The following is a 22112-nucleotide window of genomic DNA, read 5'->3' on the forward strand; positions in this document are numbered from 1 at the left end:
AGGATGCTGAGGGAACTAGTTAGGAAGGCCCCCTGGGAAAATGCTTTTGAAGATATTGGGATCCCTCAGTGCTGGACAGTTTTTAAGGACGCAGAAACAGGCAATTCCCAAATGTCAGACATCAAGCAGGTGGGACAGAAGGATGTTTGGCTGAACACAGTTCTTCCTCTAGTGCTGAGGCAGAAAGGGTATGGCCACTAAAAGTACAGCTCAGTAGGGAGACCTTAGTGCTCTCTACAACTACCTGAAAGGAATTCGTGGGGAGCTGGGGGTCAGCCTCTTCTCACAGATAACTAGCAACAGGACAAGAGGGAATGACCTCAAGTTACATCAGGGGAGGTACACATTGGAAATTATGAGAAATTTCTTCTCACAAATAGTCATCAAGCATTGGAACGGGTTGTCCAGGGAGGTGGTGGAGTCACTGTTCCTGGGGGTGTTTAAGAAAAGGTTGGGCATGATGCTTAAGGACATGGCCTAGTGGGTAATATTGGTGGTAGTGGGATGGTTGGACCAGATGATCTTGGAGGGCTTTTCCAACCTTCTATGAGTTTATGAAGTGAGGCTGGGTGAAACAGGAGGCCTACAGAGATTCTGTTCACTTAAGAGAAAAAAAAAAGTGCAGTTCTGGGCAGCACAGTACAAAAAGGATGTGAAACTATCTGAGAGTGTCCAGAGAAGGGCTACAAGGATGGTGAAGGGCCTAGAGGGGAAGCCATATGAGGAGTGGCTAAGGACACGTGGTTTGTTCAGCCTGGAAAAGAGGAGGCTGAGGGGAAACCTCATCGTGGTCTACAGCTTCCTCATGAGGGGGAGCGGAGGAGCAGGTAACCAGCAATAGGACCTGAGGGAATGGAGTCAAGCTGCAACAGGTGTGATTCAGGCTGGATATAAGGATAAGGTCCTTCTCCAAGAGGGTGGTCACACACTGAAATAGGCTCCCCAGAGACATAGTCACAGCACCAAGCCTGTTGGAGTTCAAGAAGCACTTGGACTATGCTCGTTCATATCGTCTGAATTCTGATTTTTTGGTAGACCTGGGTAGAACCAGGAGTTGGACCTGATGATCCTCGGGGGTCCCTTCCAACTCAGTAGATCCTGTTCTATGATTCTACGTGCAGGCTTTGCTGCTCCAGATGGCTGTATATAAGTCTATGTGGCCCCTTGTGATCCATCCCAGGGTATTCAGAGTTGGCTAATATAATTGTGAGACCTCTTTCAATTATTTTTCAACAGTCTTGGGAACCTGGAGAGACGCCTAACGACTGGAAGATGGCAAGCATTGTTCTAATTTTTAAGAAGAGCAGGAAAGACAACCTTGCTAATTACAGGCTTGTCAGTCTCACTTCAGCATCTGGTAAAATTACAGAGAATATTACGACTGACAATGCAGTCATTGGTCACAGCCCACACAGGTTCAGGATGGGCCAGTCCTATTTAACAATCTTAACTTCCTTTTATTACAAAGTCACCTACCTAGTTGACTAACAGAAGCCAGTTGATTTAATCTTTTTGGATTTCAGCAAAGCTTTCAATATGGTTTCTCACACTACCCTCCTGGACAAAATGCCCAGCATACAGCTAGACAAATACATAATGTGATGGGTGAACAACCGGCTGATGGGTTGGGCTCAGAGGGTTATAGGAAATAGGGTTACATCAGGCTGGTGGCCAGTCACAAGTGTGGTTTCCCAGTGCTTCATTTTAGGGCCAGTTCCCTTTAACATCCCCATAAATGACTTGGATGCAGGCCTTGAAGGTATACTAAGGAAGGTTGCAGATGACACTAAGTTAGTAGGAAGTTTTGAATCCCTCAGCAGCAGAGAGTCCCTGCAAAGAAATCTTGACACGTTAGAAGGCTAGGCAATCACCAGCTGCATGGGGTTCAACAAGAGCAAGTGGTGGATTCTGCCCCTGGGATGCAGATTCCCGACCTGGGATGGGGCAGCCCTGGGCATGCATACAGACTGATGATGAGAGGCTAGAGAGCAGCCCTGTGGCAAGGGATCCAGGGCTCCTGGTCAACAGCAAGCTGAATGTGCGTCAGCAGTGTGCCTGGCAGCCAAAATGGCTGACTGCACCCTGAGGTGCCTCAGAGCCAGCACCAGCAGCTGCCTGAGGGAAGGGAGGGTCGAGAGCTCTGCACTGCTGCAGCCTCACCTCGAGCGCTGTGTGCAGTTTCAGGCACCACAGCATAAAAAGTACAAACTACAAGATAGGTTCCAAAGGAGGGCTACAAAGATGACAAAGGGTCTACAGGACAAAATACGTGAGGAGGGGCTAAGAGGCTTGGTTTGTTCAGCCCTGAGCAGAGCAGGCTGAGGGGAGGCCTCATGGCGGCCTGCAGCTCCTTCACAGGGAGCAGAGGGGCAGGCACTAAGCTCTACTCTCTGGGGACAGCAACAGGACACGAGGAAACGGCATGGAGCTGGGACAGGGGAGGGTCAGGCTGGGGGTTAGGGAAAGGTTCTGCACCCAGAGGGTGGTCAGGCACTGGGACAGGCTCCCCAGAGATGTAGTCATAGCACTGAGTCTGCTGGAGTTCAAGAAGCATTTGGACAACACTTCCAGACAAAGGGCTTGGATTTGGGTCGTCTGGTGTGGAGCTAGGAGTTGGATTCAATGATCCTTATAGGTCCATTTCCACTTGGGATATTCCACGATTCTATAAATTCATGAACTGATGCTTGAGAACTACTTGGATATTGTAGCTATAAGTGGACAAAATTTGAGAATATAGCTCCATATTTAGTTTTAAATCTCTCTAAGTGTGAAATCCCTCATATACATATGTATCACAAAGGAACTAAATTACAGAGCACTATAATTTTTGTCTTTTCCATCCTGAAAACTTAAGTTATTTAAGTAATACCACTTGGTTATATTAAACTTTATTTTCCTTTATGTATACACCAACATATCTAACTTATATGCCAATACTCTTCTTTTACCCAAAGTTTGGGATTGTGCCACTCTAGTTTGTAGAATATATGTATTTTTTCTAATTCAACACATTATATTCTGCTTTACTCACTGTACACTTGTTGGCGTCGTGAAGAATTCCTGAAGGCTTGCTACAAATGAACAGTAAAGATAATAACAAATAACAACGCTGAGACTGGAGAAGCTTTTCTGTCTAGCTTAATAATACAGGTTAAGCTTCATTTCTTTGTGGCCAAACAGATTATTTGTTGAAGTTGTTTAAAAAGGCTCTAATCTAATTTCTGCATGCCTGTTTAGCAGAGCATGGATCATCAGCTCAGTGCCTGGCTAAAAAGATTTCAGGAAAACACAGAATTCCGGTCTCTGGTATCTACTCAAACAAAAGGGTCAGGACTCATTACTTTAAGTGATTATTATTCACAAAAATCTTAGTTTATGGGATACCTGCAGAAAGAAGGTGATGCTATTGCAGCTGGATATTCCAACCCCATCTCACTGTAATGTTCTGTCAGACACTAATAAACTTAGGTAAATATGTTTCCTGCAGTGCACACACCATAAACTAGGCTTTGTCATTGAGCATATTCTCTCAAGTTTGTTTGCTGGAATAAAACTTGTGATAGGAGACTGGTATCAGGAACACTATGAACACTATTTGTGGTACCTTGAAGTTGTTAGTCATTAATTGCTGTCTGTTAATAGTAATTTAATTCTATATTGTGCAATGCAGCAACAACTATTTTGTAAAGGTTAATGAAGCCTTTAGGTGATTATGATCTTTACAAAATTCCCTAACCTTTGTATAATCGCTTGTTCCTCTAAAAAATTGCTATTGACAATGTGTTTCACTAGGCAGGGAAAATCCCTACCTTTTAACTGCTGGGAACAGGGATTGAGGCAGTGAAAGAGAGAGCAGAGCAAAACGCAGTGTTAGGCCTTTCGCAGTATGCAAGCAGGAGAAGCATTCACAGAAAAATTTCATGAAAATGGATCAAAAGTTCTCTCAGATAATTGTTACACTAAGATCTGCAGGTAGCATTTGAAAAAGAAATATGAAGTGCTGGTACATCTTGTGGATACAATTCAACAGTGTTATTGCAGGTCTCCCATGCATACATGTTTTCTGCATACATGTTGCCATAATAAACATACACACATAGGGAAGGCTGGAGAAGCAAACTGGGAAGCATGCTCAAAAACATAGTTAAACCTTCTATGGCCATTCCTCTCAGCTGTATGTTTTCTAAGTGTAGAGATTTCCAAATTAGTAACCATGGAGAACATCACCAGTCTGGCTTGTTTTTTCTAACCTTGCCCATATATTTTACTCCTTTTGATTCTTAAATAATGATATTTGCTTAAGTAGATTCTTACGCTGCTTATAGATTTGGACATGAGTTTGACTTAATGTGTTTCTCAGTGCATAGGATTAGTGCATACAGATTCAGACTGGATAAATACAGAGCATACTGTAATCCCTGTTGGACAGCACTGGTAGCATCTAACAAATACATAAGGACCAAGTGAGCAACATTCATAAGGAGCACAGATAGCATTAAGTGGAGACTTTAAACCATTACTCTATATTTAAGAGTTTGTGGACCTTGGCACGGATCAGATACAACACATTCAATTTACTGACAACTTGTTTGTTATATATATACTGCCTAGGCACAGAGGCAGTATGCTGCCAAAGCTGCGCGTCTCTATGGCTACTAGTTTCAGATGCAGGATTTGCTGAGTTTTCAGGACCCAGAACAAGGGAGATGCTTGCAGAAAACAGCAGTACACACCCTAGAGAAAACACATCCAACAGCCTTTTTTTTTTTTTTTAAAGCATTAGTATAAAATAGCAAGCAGGCTGTACAAGTGGGAAAGATGGTAGTATGCTATAACCTTTGTACTGAGGAAGCAGATGGAAAATGTTAATAGCCTACACTATGCAGATTTTCTCATGTCAACTTATTTTTCTCTAAATGCTGATGAGCCAGAGCGAGCACCAGGAGGGAGCAGTCTTGAGTCCTATACCCTGGGACATGCTGGTGGCTCAGCAACTCTAGGGATGGCTGCTCAGTGCATACCTGAGCATTGGCCCATTCCCTTCATCATCAGCAGATGCAGACTCTGTAACCACCTTGCTTGTCATATATATTCTTTCACTTAGGCAGTCAGTATTATACAGAAAAGGAAGTGCCAAATCTCTAAGACCAGCACTTATTTCTTTTTCCAATTGTTTTTTTTTGTTCATGAAAATTACATTTCTTAATAATAATGCAGCAAGATTTTACACCTTATATGATTTACACAAGTATCTATGACATAATTGTAAGATTTATTTACAAACCAAACTGCCTGAAATGCAGATTCTGACTGTTGTTCTGGGTGTATGGAACTCCCATAAAATTTCTTTCACAAAACAGAATCCTGGCTGAAGGAGGGAGGAGTGAGAATGCTTTGGCTGCTTAACAGACACTATGTAAAGCAACTCTTGGCAATGCTCTCATTAATGTTGCCACCTTTGATACGTGCCAGACTGAATCCTCCTCAGCTAAGGAATTGCCTTTTTGTTGTCCCATATAATTCATCTCCTACCTTGCCTGTGTTAGAAGAAGCTGCATAATTGAAGACCACTTTGTTACAAGCAGCACTTAGAGCGGCTGTATTTAGAGGAGGAGGAAGGTGGCTGAGCCAGGAAAAAACTTGGTAAGACAGGAGCTCCGCCTATTCCAAATTATTTAATTTACAGTTGAGAAGCGGAAAGGGAGTGAAAGTTTTTTGAACACTTACCTCTGCTCACAAGGCAGAGAAACTCTGAGCTGCACAGGCAGGCTCTCAACCAATCAGATACCGTGAAAAGGGTTTCAGATCCTACAGCCTTGGGCTCCCAGCAGGTTGCAGATGTTTTTCTGGGTAGATGATGGGTGAGCTGCAATAAACAAGATGTTCTCACTCTATGTGCTTTATATGTCCACCAAACATTTTGAAATAGCATCACTTTTTATGGTTAAGACCATTTGCAAACATGGGGCATGTTCTAACAAAATGTATTGCATGAGCATATTGTGACAGCTTATGCTGGTGGCCAAACTTTTCTAAGCTACATGATAAACGTGCACAGATGAAAGCCTTAAAGCCTGCCACTTTTAAGTCTATTATTTTTGCCTAGTGTACTAATCCGCATCTAGAGATCTTAAGCAAAGCTTGGCTGGATCACATATATAACCCTTGATTTCCATCCTGCAATTGTTACATGACTGCCATCTTCTCTTTAGTGGGAGAGCACAAAGCATGGAGAACAACTGGTTTCTGAGCTCTGAAATATGCCAAACCCCTGCAGCACAGACAAGTTGTTTGGCCAGCATCACCCACTGCTCCATCTTCTTTTCCTGACCTAGCACGAAGTGGTTCCACTCATGCATGTTTAAGATCAATCTTGAAAATTTCGTACTCTCATTTATGCTTTCCATTTGCCCACTGAGAACCTGCTGATGCTTACTGAGCTCCTCTGGCCTCAGTGACCAGAGCCTTTGAAAGATGGGACTGTTCAGCTGAGGACCATTTACCATTTAGTTTACTATTTATTTGGCATTCAGCAGAACAAGATTTGAACTCTCTTTAATATTGAGTAAGTTTGCTACTTAGAAGTATTCCTTAAAACTCAATTCTACTAAGAAAACCAAAATCCGTTCTCAGAATGGTGAGAAACTAGGTGCTTTTACAGCTTGCTACTCACCAGATTTTTCTTCCAGTTGCTTTCTGCCTTCTCTTACAATGATTTGTTTTAATCATTAAATATAACTGGTGTTTTCTTTGGAGGGAGGAATATTATTCTTCTCTATGAGACAAGTTTGCAAAGAGAGTTAATATCTTTTATTAAAGAAACTGATAGTTAGGACTAAAAAAAAAAAAAAAAAAAAAGAGCTTTCAGGGATACAAGCTGGCAATAGCAACACTTTTATTGCATGTACTTTTATAAAGAAAGCTTAAAACTTAAGTAGAGCCCTCGGAAATTACCACAAAGATGGATAAAAATATAAACAATGTTTGATTCAAATAACATTTCCTATATGTGGACTGACAATCAAGAAGCTTCTTAGACTATGGCTGTAAGTTCCCTTTTAAGGTAAAATAACCTGCTCAGCACTGATTGCCACTTCATGAAAACTAGAAATGTTAAGAGACAAAATCCTATAATGGTATTTAGTACAAAAATAACATTTTCCATTTGGAAACGGAGTAGAAAATTTCAGAGACTTCACAATTTTGTATTATATCTATAAAATGAAGTTGATATGTGAAACCAGTGAGATATGCAGCTGTACTGCAGTAAGCTAACCAATCATACCAGCTAGTTAATTGATTTTAAAATAAGATGAATGAGTACCATGTCTAAGAAGCAAAGAACTTATTAAAGATCTTATGCAGCAATAAGAAATATCACCAGATCGAGACACTGTATGTGAAAGGCCAAGTTATCTCCTCTAGCAAGACCCAAATCCCTCTCAAAATAAAATAAAAAAAATATATATATGTAAAAGTAACACAAAATCCCAATCAACATGGTGTACCAGAATAGCAGCTAAACCCACGGTTGTGTTCAGCTTACAACTGTCCCAAAGATTATTTCTGTGAGAACAGAGGCTATAAGCAGAAGGTGGGCATAAATGAAGTGGGGGCTCAAATGCCATATTGCATAATCATAAACCACACAAGAAGATTCACATTGTCTATTTCAGCAGCACGATGCTGAAAATATCATTGCTACTTCTTCCTTTACCTTTATACCAGAAAATGTCAACATCAAAACCAGACCAATCAATCGACAGACAACCGTATGTCCTTTCTACATGACTGTAATCTTGATCTTTTGCTGCTGTTCTTGTTACAAAGCCCTATGGGTTTTGGTTTGTTTGATCCACTCATGTATCAAGCAAATGGAAGCATCAAAGATCTTACCTCATCTGAGAAAGTCAGAGAATGAAAGAAGAATGTCCAATACATAACAGTCAATTAAAAAAAAAAAAAAAAAAAAAAAAGAGGAATTGTGATAAAGCTGTACATGATGTGAAGATTTTGAGACTGTGTTGGCATGCCTGAATTTAGACAACATCATTTGCCCATAGCTGACACTATCATATCAACGATCCACTGCTAGGAACTATCAATTCATCATTGTTGGGCAAATAAATATTAATTTCTATCAATGGCTATGGATTTCCACCCACCTTTAATTTTCCAAAGAAACACTGGCCCTTCATTGCCATGGACAAAAGACAAAAACAAACAGAGCTATTGAAAAAATGGTTTGAATACAGGTGAGTGAACATACAGCAAGAGAAAGCTGAAGAAAAAAAAAGTATATATATATATATTTTAAGATAGAAGCATTGTAGATAAACTGCAGGAGCAAGAGAAATATGTGGTTTATAAAGCTGCACTTTAAATCTCTCTTATGCTATATTGCTGTCAGTCTCAGCCACCTTCCTTTCCAAGCCAGCCCTTTTACTTAGCAGGAATTGTATTGTGTGCTAAATTCAGCATCTTCTGGCTGAAAATAATTTCAGACTGAACACTATAGTAGAAGATTTTTCCCTCCTCCTCCACCCTATAGCTATTACAGTTCCAGCTTGCGTTAGCACTAAATGTGAGATCCAAAAATGGTTCAATAGGCACAGAGCAGACCTGTCACGGTTTAAGGCTATGTCTTACTCTCTGTTCAGGGGAGAAGATCTCTACTAGCTCTCTACTCTTTTCTATTTTTTATTATTTTAGGAATACCTTTTTTTGTTCACTGGTTAATCCTAGGTAATACCAGAAAAAGCTTTCTTATTTGGGCTTAGTTTTCTCTCAGTTTACATAGGACATTGAGTTCATTACATGAAAAGACACAGCTAAATGACAAATTACTGGTGGCTTCTTTGCCCCTTTACCTTGAACTATGAACAATAAAAACAAGTGTCCTAGACCCAGAGAAATCTTGGAATAAACGTAATACTTCTACAAAGACTTTTACATAGTTTCTCAAGAGATTTTTTTTGTTGCTACTTTTTTTCAACAATTAGCTCAACTAAATACGCTTATTTTTATGGCAGAAAAATGGTCTTATTCATTTTTATTTTTTAACTTAAGTAAAATTTGCAATACAAAGAGCTCTAAATCAGTAGCAACACTCAGGAGTTATTCACCCCTTTCTTTCTATTTCACTGTTTTTATGGAGTTGGTTAGCATTTCTTTTCAGCTATGTAATATAAAACGCTAACATTAAGACCTTCAAAAGGTGATCCATACTGTTTCCATATGCAATTACACAGCTCAGGAGTGATCCAGCTTTCCAAAACACTGAGGGAAGCAGCTTTCATATTGCTCTTTCTCCTATCCTTAGTATCTTTCTATGACTCCACCATTGCCACCTCTGGGAGGATGATTTTATACTTTCATACTTCTTGCATCACACCCCAAACTTTATTTTCCATTGCACACATTCTAGCAAGCCTCTTTCCAGCATGCTAATCCCATTGCCAATACAATACTTAAGCCTGCTTCCAGAAAATCAGTTCCACTGGGAATTTCAGTAAGGGATTGTTCTAATGCATACCAGTCCATTTCCCTCTCTGAATCCCTTATGCTTAAACTCCTGTCACAGTTGCACTTAGTCACATGGTCTAAAATTTTGGGTAGACCTGTCTGGTGCTAGGAGTTGGACTCGATGATCCTTATGGGTCCGTTCCAACTCGGGATATTCTATGATTCTATAGTTCATATTTTGTGTCGTGATTTATTCTCCAAAAATTGATCAGGTTTTGGATCAATTCTCAGGGCATGACAAATGCTTTCTAAATGTGCATTAACTTGACCTTCAAAAGGTTGTTTTGTTTTTCTTTTTTTTTTTTTTTTTTTTCCCATCGCTGGCAGCGTTACTCGTGTGCCACCAGAACCGCGCTGTTTGATGCTTCCCAGATGCCTAAATGTCCATTATGCATGGTCTGCATTACAGAAAAAGATGAGAAAAAACAATTAACAATGGCCATGCTTAGTGGATGAGAAAGCTAAGGTTTGTTGAAATCAGAAGAAAGGCATTTATTAATCTTGAATCTCACAGACTGATTAATGGATTAAGTAAGATCATCCTAGAAGTGTTTGCACAAGATGATCACTGAGATCAAACTTCTAGAGTACCGATCCATTATTTAGCGCAAGCCATCTCTCAAGGCTCACATAACGTTTGTTTGTACCACTTTGGCTTCCTGATTTGTATAGATTAGGGAATGACTCCCTAGACAAAACAGGCACCTGCTCCTGAACAGTCCAACTCATAAAAAATAGTAATACAGGACATGAAATTCAGCCAGCATAAGGTCTGAATACCTATTACTGTGGAATTGGGGAGCACAAGATTTTAGGGTTTTCCTTAAAGGAAAAGATTTTATCACTCCAAACCCATTATGCAGAACAAAGTTCAGTTCACTCAGATCTGCTTGCTTCTGATGAATAGTGTGTAAGCAATAACATAAAGCTTTGCTATGTTATAGTCTACCCTAGAATTGTCAGGAAAAGAAAAAAAAAAGTCAGCTAACACTGAAATGAATCAATAATAGCAAAAAGATAAGTGGCATGCATGTGTCGTGGTTCCGCTCGAGTGGGCAGCCGAGCTCCACCACAGCCGCTCTCTCACTCCCCCTCCTCAAAGAGGAATGGGGAGAAAATATGTGAAAAGGGCTCAAGGATTGAGATAAGGACGAGAAAATCACGCAATAATTATTGTAACGGGCAAAACAGACTCGGCATAAGGAGATAGTAAGATTTATTGCCTACAACTAACAAGCGAGAGAAGTGAGAAAACAAAGGAAAAAAAAAAAAAACAAAAGCACCTTCCCCCCATCCACCCTCTTCCACCTCCTCCCCCCGAGCGGCGCAGGGGAACGGGGAATGGGGGTTATGGTCAGTCTACAGCACTTCTTCTCTGCCGCTCCTTCTCGGTCACTCTCGTCCCCTGTGCTGTGGGGTCCCACCCACGGGATGCAGTCCTTGATGAACTGATCCGGCGTGGGCTTCCCACAGGCAGCAGCTCTTCCAGAACTGCTCCAGATATGGGTCCGTACCACGGGGTCCATCCCTCAGGAGAAAACTGCTCCAACCTGGCTCCCCTACGGGCAGCAGCTCCTGCCAGATCACCTGCTCCTGCGTGGGCTCCTCTCCACGGGCTACAGGTCCGGCCCAGAATCTGCTCCGGCAGGGGTCTTCCACAGGCGGCAGCCTCCGTCGGTGCAGGGCCACCTGCTCCACCGTGGTCTCCTCCACGGGCTGCAGCGTGGAACCCTGCTCCACCGTGGTACTCCATGGGCTGCAGGGGGACATCCTGCTTCACCATGGTCCTCACCACAGGCCGCAGGGGACTTCTGCTCCGGCGCCTGGAGCACCTCTCCCCCTCCTTCTACACTGACCTTGGCGCAAGGCTGTTCCTCACTCCTCTGACTCTCCCGGCTGCTGTGTGGCGCAGCGTTTTTTCCCTGTCTTAAATATGCTCTCACAGAGGCGAAAAACAACATCGCTTATTGGCTCGGATCTGGAAAACAATGGGGCCCTTCCCAAACATGGGGCAGCTTCTAGATCTTTCTCACAGAAACCACCCCTATGGCTCCCTGCTACCAAAACCTTGCCACGTAAACCCACTACATTCCACCCCTCGCCTCTGTTAAAAGCATATTTAAGACTACTCACAACATACTCTTACTTTACAATTATCACAACAACCTTCACAATATTCACTTACATCAAAAAAAAAAAGAATTCACCACACCAAAATAAACATAACATCATCACAGCACCGACAAGGTGGACATTTTACACACACACCACCCCTCGTCCCTTCACCACACTAACATCTCACAGTTACTGCTTTCTTAAATTCTTCACAACTTGTACATTCCTAACAATCATCCTGCACATATTTTTGCCCGTTACTTCTACTAACTATCATCCTTATCTCAAATTCCTCGAGCCCCACGTTGGGCGCCAAAAAGGACTGTGGTGGTTTTACTCAGGTGGGCAGCCGAGCTCCACCACAACCGCTCTCTCACTCCCCCTCTCCTCAAAGAGGAAGGGGGAGAAAATACAACACAGAGAACTCGAGGTTTGAGATAAGAAAGGTTTAATTAAAGGGAAAGGGAATGGGAGAAAAAAAACAGAGACAAAAGAAGCAATCAGTCCGCGCGGAAGCACAGAGAGAGAGGAAATTATTCTCTACTTCCCATCAGCGAGCGGTGTTCGGCCACGTCCTGGGAAGCAGGGCCCCAAACGCGTAGTGGTTGTTCAGGAGGAACAGCCCCCTCCCCCACGAGAGCCCCCCCTTTTATTGCTGAGTGTGACATCAGGTGTTATGGAATATCCCTTTGGTTGGTTTAGGTCAGCTGCCCCAGCAATGTCCCCTCCCCATCACTTGCCCACCCCCAGTCTGCTGGCTTTTGGGGGCTTGGAAGGAGTCCTGATGCTGTGCCAGCACTATGCAGCAATAGACACAACACTGGAGTGATATCAGTGCTGTTCCAGCTACGAGTGCAGAGTACAGCACTGTGTGGGCTACTGCAGGGAAAAGGTGACTCCAGCTCAGACAGACCCAACACAGCATGTTTTTGTCTTAAAAAGATGCTACGGATGAACACAAAACCTGTTTTAATTGACATAATGCCAAGAACAGGCGCAACACCCACAGAGGTGGGGGTCTGCAGCAATCCCCCCCAATTACAGGCCAGCTCTTCTGTTTGGCACACCTCCATAAAAGATCAAAACCACAGGGTGAAAGGTAGCAGCAAGAAATTGGACTTTACATCTCAAAAACACATCGCTAACCAGGCAAACCAGCCTGCCTTTCTCAAACGTCTTTGAAATGTTTGCCTGGAAGCCAGTAAAAGAAAATCTAAGTTTCCCACAGCACAGAAATTTTTAATTATTATTATTTTTTCCCCCAAATGTTGTGTTTCAAAGCGGTATGTATAAAAGCCTTAGATTTGGGAATTTGACATTTTAATTTATGTTTAGAAATGTAAATTGTTCAGGAAAATAATGAGATAAGTTCAGACTTGGAACAAAATCGAGGTGCAACTGACACATAGCACAGAAGTCCCAAAAGTGCAGGTTTGCCGCAAGCTAGATCAAAAAGCAAATGGCAATCTTACACTGAGATCAGGACACAGGAGGCACAGTGAGTGATCATCAGGAGCACATCTCAATCCTGCTTTCATGGCCTCTTGTGACACTAGCAATATAAGTGACTTCAGAAAAAAGTAACACATCATCCCTCTGGTACTGATTTCAGCCTAAACACCTGTATCACATTTCAAAGTAGCTCCAGTTTCTGAGGTGATGGGTGGAATCAGTGAATAACACTTGTCTGGTATGTGCTTGCACACTTCAGGAATCTCAACAGATTTTAATCCTTGCTGAACCGAAGGCACAGCTAGCCTTTAATTAACAGATTTCTAATTTACACTATTATTCTATAGAGGAAAAACAAACAAACAAAAACAAGCAAACAAACAACAACAACAAAAAAAAACCTTCATTTTGACCACACAATCTGTCTTTGCTCCTATTTTCAAAGTCCTACTCAATTCCTCATGAGAAAATTTGTATGGGATTTTGGAGCTGCATAGAGATGTCCCCCAGCTCCCCCCTCAGGAATGGAGATTGCAGCAAGCTGTCAGCCATGCAGTCCTCTCCTGTCATGCGCTACCAGTGCTGACCAGCTCATACCGTATTTTTTGTCACAATGCACTTCCCTATCCACTCATTTCCATGCTCCATATGTCCATACATTTTGCTCATGTGCCCATAATGCTCAGGTATAAAACCAGCATACATAAAACTATGATCTGATTTTTGCTAGACAGTATTTTGGCATTTCATCATTGCTGTGCTAGCTCATGAAACCCACACCAATATTGTAAAAATAAATCACTTTGTCAGAAACAAACTCCTAGTGTGTACATATAAATACATAACCACTCCATAATTATTATCTGGGTTAACGATATTTGTCAGCACTTGTACTGCAGCTACCATGCATAAAAAGGAATTTCTTGGACTGGAAAAGATGGGCAGAACATGCATCCCTGAGATGCAGGCTGTATTCTCTGCTATCCGAGAGTCCAAAAGGCAGCTGGGACAAACCATCTGAGTTTAACTCCTGTCCACGCACCCCCCTCCCCCACTACATGGACAGACAAATACTCCAACCAGCACAAATACATGCTAGATTTCAGTTTCAGTTGCCAAAGTGATAGACAATGCTGCATAAATTAGTATTCAAAACTGGTGGTAGCAGGGAACGTTACCAGTACAACACCAAACACAAATTAGAGATGTTTCAAGAGAGAATCCACAGTTTCTAGCTCCCCTCCTGGTGAATCAACAAAGATAGAGCACAGCAAATAAGTTAGCTAAAAGCAAAGTACTCTTCCAACTCACTGTCAAGACAATATTGCCTGGATGAATGTTCCTCGCCCTGCTAGATTTTCACCACCAATCAGTACTTCATCATTTTGTCAACATTTGAAACATTGTCATTTTAAATTATACTATAGTCACAAAGAAAGTACCTGATGTGTCCAAATGATGAACCACCAGCTCCTGCCAAAAACAATAAAGCAGGAACACTTATTTTCTGCTGGGTAAACCACTTCATTTCTGCATTACAGAAGAGCTCTCTCAGAGCTGAAAAATAGCATGCTACTGGCATAGAAACATTTGCAGTCCTGAAATTCTTTCCCCTCCCCTTGCTACACTCTGCCTTGCTCAACTAGGTTTAAAAATGGGATAGGAGCAGAAACAGCTGTAACTTTTAAATCTTTTTTTTTTTTCCCCCCCAACACTCCTTCCTAACCATTTGTGAGCATTGCACACGTACCTCAAAAGATTGTGTAGTGCCCTATCTGCAGATATGTTACAGATTACACAGACTGCGGAAATAGGCCGGTGCTTGTCTCATCATTCTGCTGGACATCTGAGAGAGGCCTGGAACAGCAACAGCCCATCAGCTCTTGGATGAAATAAACAACACCTTAGAAATACACTCCGCGCCAAGGATGCTTTAAAGTGAGCAATGGGCAAAGGCTGCAGGGCACATGCTCGAAGTGCAGGTAAAGAGTAGGATTTTATCAAAGGGCATAAGATTTTAGAGGCATATTTTAGGGCTGGATTGAAAAAAAAAAAAAAAAAAAAAAAATTTAAACGTCCCTTTACATAAGAGAAAATTGAAATGAAATGCATGAAAACTTGCAAGTGCCAAAGGATTTTACAAGCATTGCTACAGGATTTTATTTCATCCAGGCGGCTTTCTTTATTGTCTGAACATGCAGCATCACCCTGAATTATTTTAATTGCTTTTTAAAACACTGCAAAAGTGCTTCTTTTTATTTTTCATGCACTTTTAAGTCACCCTTCACCACAAAGCTAGAGATGTCCCATGTGTTGCAAGCAGTTGTTAATTCCAAAGGCCTTTGCAGCCTGCATCCTTGCTCATGAGCCTCATCCTACACCCAGATTCCTCGCTCAGTGCTGGATGCCTGAAAAAAATCAAGCTACCTTCGTAGCTTACTATTTCTACAGCATGTTTTGATGCTTAATGCATAGGTCAAAAGTTTCTTTCCTTGAGGAGCACTGCCATAAGCTCACATCTTTCTTGGTGACCACCAGTTCAGATATTTGGACAAGTGTATTTCAAATGGAGGAAAGAAAGTGAGAAGAACCCTAACCCTATTTCTAGGCAAAAGCCTAGAATTCAAGGTTTTTAAAAAAGCTAATCACAAGAAGCATGTTTCCACACAAAACTGGCTATCTGGATTTTGAACAAAGTTGATTTTTTTTATTTATTTTTATTTTTTTTTATTTTATGCAATTACTACCCTCTGTGGCACTGTAACTTTAGCAGTGAATTTTGTACATGGTCTCTTCCAGCTAAGGCTGTTGAGCATATGATCTTTCTTCTCTGTATAAAAACCCAGTGCAGGTAACTTAGAAAATATCTCTGAAGCTGGTTGATAAAGGTCTCGTTTTTACCATACACTTTTGAACATGCTGCATTCAGTCAGCATAGATACCACTAAGTACCATTGAGAAAATGTGAAAGCAAGCTATCTAGCAAGCCTGTGCTTGGATTTTCAATGTGTTGTGATGTCTGTGAAGAGAGTCACAAAAAGCACTTCGTATTTCTGAATAGAAATTTAAGCCACTTAAAAATAATAAGCAATAATAAAATGAGTATTGTTTTTGGACATACCAACAAAAATAGAGTATTCTTTTACATGCTTAGGCTCCCTTTTAAAAATCATGGAGATTTTTTATGACATTTTGGGACAGCTGAAAGATGATGACCATTTTAGGATTTAATTTGAAACATATTCAAGTAGTGATTTTCCACTTGACAAATGCTTTTGTATATTACCTATTAAACCAATTCTTAAACTAACTCTAAGTAGGTTTTCCTGGTAGGCATATTAGTCCCTTACTAAGAAAATAAGACAATCCAAACAAAGCCCTTGCAAAACACCAGGTGTAAATATTTTCAGATGAAACACTAAGTGATAGAACTATGTCAATAGCCTTTCAGTTCCTAAAGTTTTTTTTTGTTTTGTTTTGTTTTTTTTTTTTAATTTTATTTTGTTTGTATAATCAGGAGGTAAGGCATATGAAAGAACCAGCTTACATAAAGCTGCTTGGGTGGAGCACTTCAGTAAAACCTTTGGCTCTTCAGTGGAAGGATTGTTGAACCTAATACAATTATTTGACCATAGCAATGTCAATTTCAGTCCCTGCACCCTTTGGCTAATACATGTCCCAATAATCATCTTTTCAACAGTATACTTAAGGTTTCTCTTAGGAAGGAATCCAGGCAGGCTGTTAATTTGGGTGAAACGTTAATGCTGTATTAGTGAGGACTGATACTATAATGTATTTTTGGTAATTTTAAGTGAACTAGAAGTGTTCGCTTCTTTTTAGGAGGCTGAATCAATGTAAATTGGAGGAACAGTGACCTCATTTAGATGGATATTTATGCAGACAGCATTGTTAGTACTTCTTCTTGGGGAAACCTCATGCAAGATTTAAATAAATTTGACTACTACTTCATAGGTTTCTCTCTGTTTCATTGGATGGGATGGGGAGATGTACTTTTATTCTTCCAGACCAAATTCCTCTTATTCAATATCTTGGAAGATGTTCTGATGGAAAAAAAAATCATCTTGCAAGAGCCTTTTGGTAAAGTTAAACTAGAGTCAAATGTCTATGAAAAAGCATTCCTGTTTTTCACTGGCCTCACTGGAAAATAAGACCAAAGTGGCTATAAATTTTCCCAAAGAGATAGTCAAAACTAATAGCCAAGAGTAACTGTTGATTTATGTTTCGTATGTTGTCGTCTTTGGGAGCACGAATGATCACCTTCAGAGAAAAAAAGTAATATTGCCGCTGCTCAGAATTCATTATTTTTCTCTGCAGCATGAATAGGTGCAATTTTTCTTAAATGAATTTTTAAGAACTGTTAAGCAGAATTTTAACTTTCCCCCTCAAGCTGAATGCATAAATAAGGGTTTCCTGTGAAAAGTTTCCATATATGTAAACAGATAGCAACCTAATAATAAGCATATCTGTGACTTCCTAAAGTTTGAATGCATTACCAAACTTTCTCTCTTATTTTTCATTTTCTAAATGTAAAGGGTTTTTTTTATATATAAAAAAGTAAAATATTAGGTTTTATGACTGATAAAGATTTCCATAGAGAACAATGTTTGATACGGAAGCCTAATTTGAGAAATTTCTGATGAGGTTTAAACAATTCTCCATTAACAGATTATTTTGCATTCAAATACAAATATGCTGTCACTTTCAACGCCACCAAAATTGATTCAAACTCAGCAGGAAGAAACAGAAATATCACAATACCTATTGGTTTGTTTAGGAAAAAAAATAAATATTAAGTTCAGTATATGGTTATAGTTAATAAACATACAGTCTTCTAGACCAGCACCTTAACTTTCCATGATCATTTACACTTTAAGGATAAAGACCTTCCAGTCAAACAATTGTATCAAGGGTAATACAAAGAAGCTAACCCTATATGGCACTTTGTAGTATCCATTCATCTTTTGCAAAAGTATAATTTCCAGACGTTAGGTATTATAAGAAGAGAAGGGACAGAAATTTGCACTTTGACTCCTCAAGCTGTTCTGGTGGTTTCATTATTTTTAAAGGATTAAATATTTCAGCCTAATATCTCATTAGAATTTGTCCATAAATCAAAATACATTGTGCGCCTCTCTGAAAAATTAGAGGCTCCTTCATCAACTCCCCTTTTTGTCAATGACAAACTATTCACATAATAGCAATCAAATTCGTTCTAGAGTTGTCATCTTGATAAATTAAATAAATTGAGTTGCTTCGGTCTATCAGTATAAAGACCTTTCTCTAGCTCTGAAATTATCAATGCAGGTCTTTTTTTCTTGTATCTTTTAACTCCCCCCCCCATACACACACCCCCCAAATGTGGCTATCAAAGCAAGAATGAGCATTTCACTATCCAGCCAGTATCAGAGTATTAAGATAGCAGAGATTTTAGATTTTGCTGTGCCTCTTACATAGCGGAGAGGATGAATACTGCAACAGGCCTGGAAGGAAAATTCCAGGGTTCATAAATATTAAGCAGTATTAAAGCAGTACAGGAGAGTGCACAGTATTTCAAATTTAAGCCCCACTAGAATTCACTCCATTTTTAGTGTCTTTCCCTACCTTTCTCACTTTCTATGTTCACCTTAGTTTGTGTATCAGGGATCTGCATTACAAAATGCTTTGTCTGGCTTGCCAGGCAACTTATGCAGACTACTTTTGAGGGGGAGGGGAAGAAAGAAAAAAAAAATGAGCACAGTGAAATTTAAGTTTCAAATTCTAATTCAAGTGATGCCTGCCAGCTAGTCCATTAACATTTTCAAACTTGACAAGGTACTCCTGCTTTTACAGAGCACTAGGATTGATTTAACTCCGTAGACTGGACTGGTATTCACAATTCACTCAAATTCATTCTACAGGTACAACTGGCACGCTAGATTTAGTATCTTCAGATAAAAATGGAGAGCAAACGATTTTTATTGTTGCTATAACCATTACACCACTGCCATTTTTTTTATTACATCCCTGTCTACTTAACTGAGGAGCAGAGTTTATTGAGAAGAATAATGGGATTCTCGCTCATGACCGAGTGGACTTGCCTTTAAAGTGTTAATACGTCTGTACAAAAGTAATGTAAAATGGAAACATCTTTCATTTTTGTGTTCAGAAGGCCTTTAGAACCAAAAGACCATGGGTATTCACAAGCTATAAATATGAAAAGGTTTTAAAAGCCTCAGAAGTACCTACAGCCAGGTGGTTAGAGTAATTTGGGTTGGGCAGTCACCACTGGAGGGTCAGCAAAGCAGCACAATGCATTCTTCTCATCCCCTTCTTAAACTGTAGGGCAAGTCCTTTCGTGCTATAAATTGTCACAAGGTGTTTACCAGCCATTAACTTAGAAGTGGCTCTAATTTCTCAGTGTGTAATTAGGGATGCTGACTAAACCTGATCAGGCATCATCCTGTCAGCTGTCTCATATTAGTGATGCTAGGCACCTCTCCCTCTCTCCCAGTCATGACAATTCATTAGTTCTGCTGTTGGAGAGCAGCTGTACCATTTGAGATGTAATTTATTCAGATTCCCTCAAAATTGTTGCTGAAACATGGGAAGATAAGTGATTTGATGAGGTTATGTATTTACTGTCAGATAACATTATGGGTTGGATGTGTGGCTAGAAATGATAGGAGATTATGTTTTGTCAGAAATATTGCCCTTTTTAAGGCAAAAGATTAAGTTAGATGAGGTAAAGGACAAAATGCTTTAACATGTCAGGCATGTCTCACACTGTTATCCATTAAACACTCCCAAAAAAATATCCTGTCAGGATCATGAAAGTTCTACCTTTGTCCCAGTTTACTGACATATGTTGTAAAGCATCTGGTTTAGTAATAAACACAAGCAAAACCATATTTGTTCAAAATAAGAAAATATACAATGTTCCGCTTGATTAGCAAGTGGGGTGTGTGTGTGTAATGTGTGAATTTCAAACTAACTTAAATGCCAAGCCAAAAATGATGAATCAAGAATGTCAGCATTTAACTTGTGCTCTGAGAAACAGCATCAACTTACCTCCTCTGAGTAGACCTGAAACAACTTTAACTTGTGCGTGTTTTTTAACCCCAGCAGCAACACTCACATGGCAAGGTAAAGCCAGCTCAGTCAGAAAATTGGTTCTCCTAACCAGCTCACTTTCATGAATATTCAGTTTCCAAATTCAAATTAAAAATGTACCCAAATAATAGTCTTCGGGGGTCAGACCCTAAAGGTCCTTTGGCTACTATTTTGTCTTTGACAGTAGCCAAGGGAGGGTGCCAGGGAGGAGGAGCACAAGAACAGGGTAAGCATACAGTCATACCTGCCAGGAAAAATCATTCAGCTTGCATCAGTCTGCAGCTAAGGAACTCCTAGAACTTTAGGTGGTGTTTTTGCATTTAATGGCTCTCAGTCAATTCTTCTTCTGGGAAAATGACTGTTATTCATATAATTTTGCTTCATGAAAAAAATATATTTCATTGAAAGTTGCTTCCTTGTATTCACTTTGAGCTCTGGAAATATTTATGGTGGCCAACTTTGTTCCTGTACAAAGAAACAACATGGAACATGTCACACATGACAGACATCAGTAGAAATTCAATGTCGTTTATTAATGCGCTTGAGAGATTTTCAAATATATATTTCCCATGAAAAGTCAGAAGAGGTCTACCTTCCTCAGTCGCTGCCTCAGTGACATTTTCTACCTCTAGTAGACTATACGTTTAAGTACTATTTCAGATATTTGCTCAGATCTGAAATAAGGAATTATTCCAGATTATTTCTTGCATTTCTTCCATAGTATATACATTCTGACTTGCTTCTGATGCCTGTGATTAACTAACTCCAGATACTCAGTTGCTTACAATGGCAATTTTTCATATGGATTTGACTTAGACATTTCCCCAGCTTTAGCAACCAAATATTGGATGCTATCAGTGTACACATTGAGTACAGCAATATATTTTCCCAACCACAAAATGTCATCAACACTGACAACCCCGTCATGGTCTTAAATCCAATATCCTGTGGCCTCACTGACTTCTGCATTTTAATTTGCTATCCCAGTGCACAGTAATTTCTGGTTATCTGTGTCATAGTCTTAAGCACATCTCAAGATGAAATGTTGGCAGGTTGTCATGTTTGTTAAGAACAGGTGCTCTGACTATGGCTGTTTTTTTGTTGTTGTTGTTCTTGTTGTTGGTGTGTTTTGTTTTTTTTCCCCTTTCTCTAGCTACACTTTGAAATTGGGTACTCTGCATGTGAAAGTAACCTCTGGCCATCTGCAACGTGTAGATCCTTTTATCCTCAATTTATATATACGTGCACAAACATTAATTTTAATCAGGAAAAGCTAAGATGAAATACCAGTGAAGGAAGACTTGTTAGGCATGACATTTCATTTATAGATGCAGCTGAGAAGATTAACGTCTGAGCCAGCAGCCTGTCCTTTACTACCTTCAGCTACCCAGAAATGAAACGTCATGTATGACAACTCATTCCTCACTGCTCCTGAGAAATTCTCGCTGCCATTTCATGCTGTCTCCCTGGACTATCTCCTTACACAATAATATCAATTAAACAACAATTCCAGAGAGTTCTAAAGAAGAAAACGTGCACAGCTACTCTCAGGGCATGCACATATGTGTATATTTTTTCTGATTAATGTTTTAAATGTATTTAATATGTGACTTGCATGAAATAAGGTTAGTTCCTTGGGACTCTGCTTCTGGAAAAACTTCAGAACAAATGAACGTACCTATAAACAAATACACTTGGGCAGCAGGACAAGAGAAAGAGAAGAGAAGGAAAAATATAGGTGGAAGCCCAAGCAGATTTGTTTGCAGACATCAGTGCCAGAATGATTACTCTACAACTGAGTTAGGAACTAATCTGAGTCCAGGGTCCCTTTTATTCTCAAAGCTTTCTATTCACACTGTTTAACTTCTTACTACTAACATGGAGTACAAAAATAAACTTTCCAAAGG

The sequence above is a fragment of the Netta rufina genome, assembly GCF_964035555.1.
Source record: "Netta rufina genome assembly, chromosome: 6".
Classification (NCBI taxonomy): domain Eukaryota; kingdom Metazoa; phylum Chordata; class Aves; order Anseriformes; family Anatidae; genus Netta; species Netta rufina.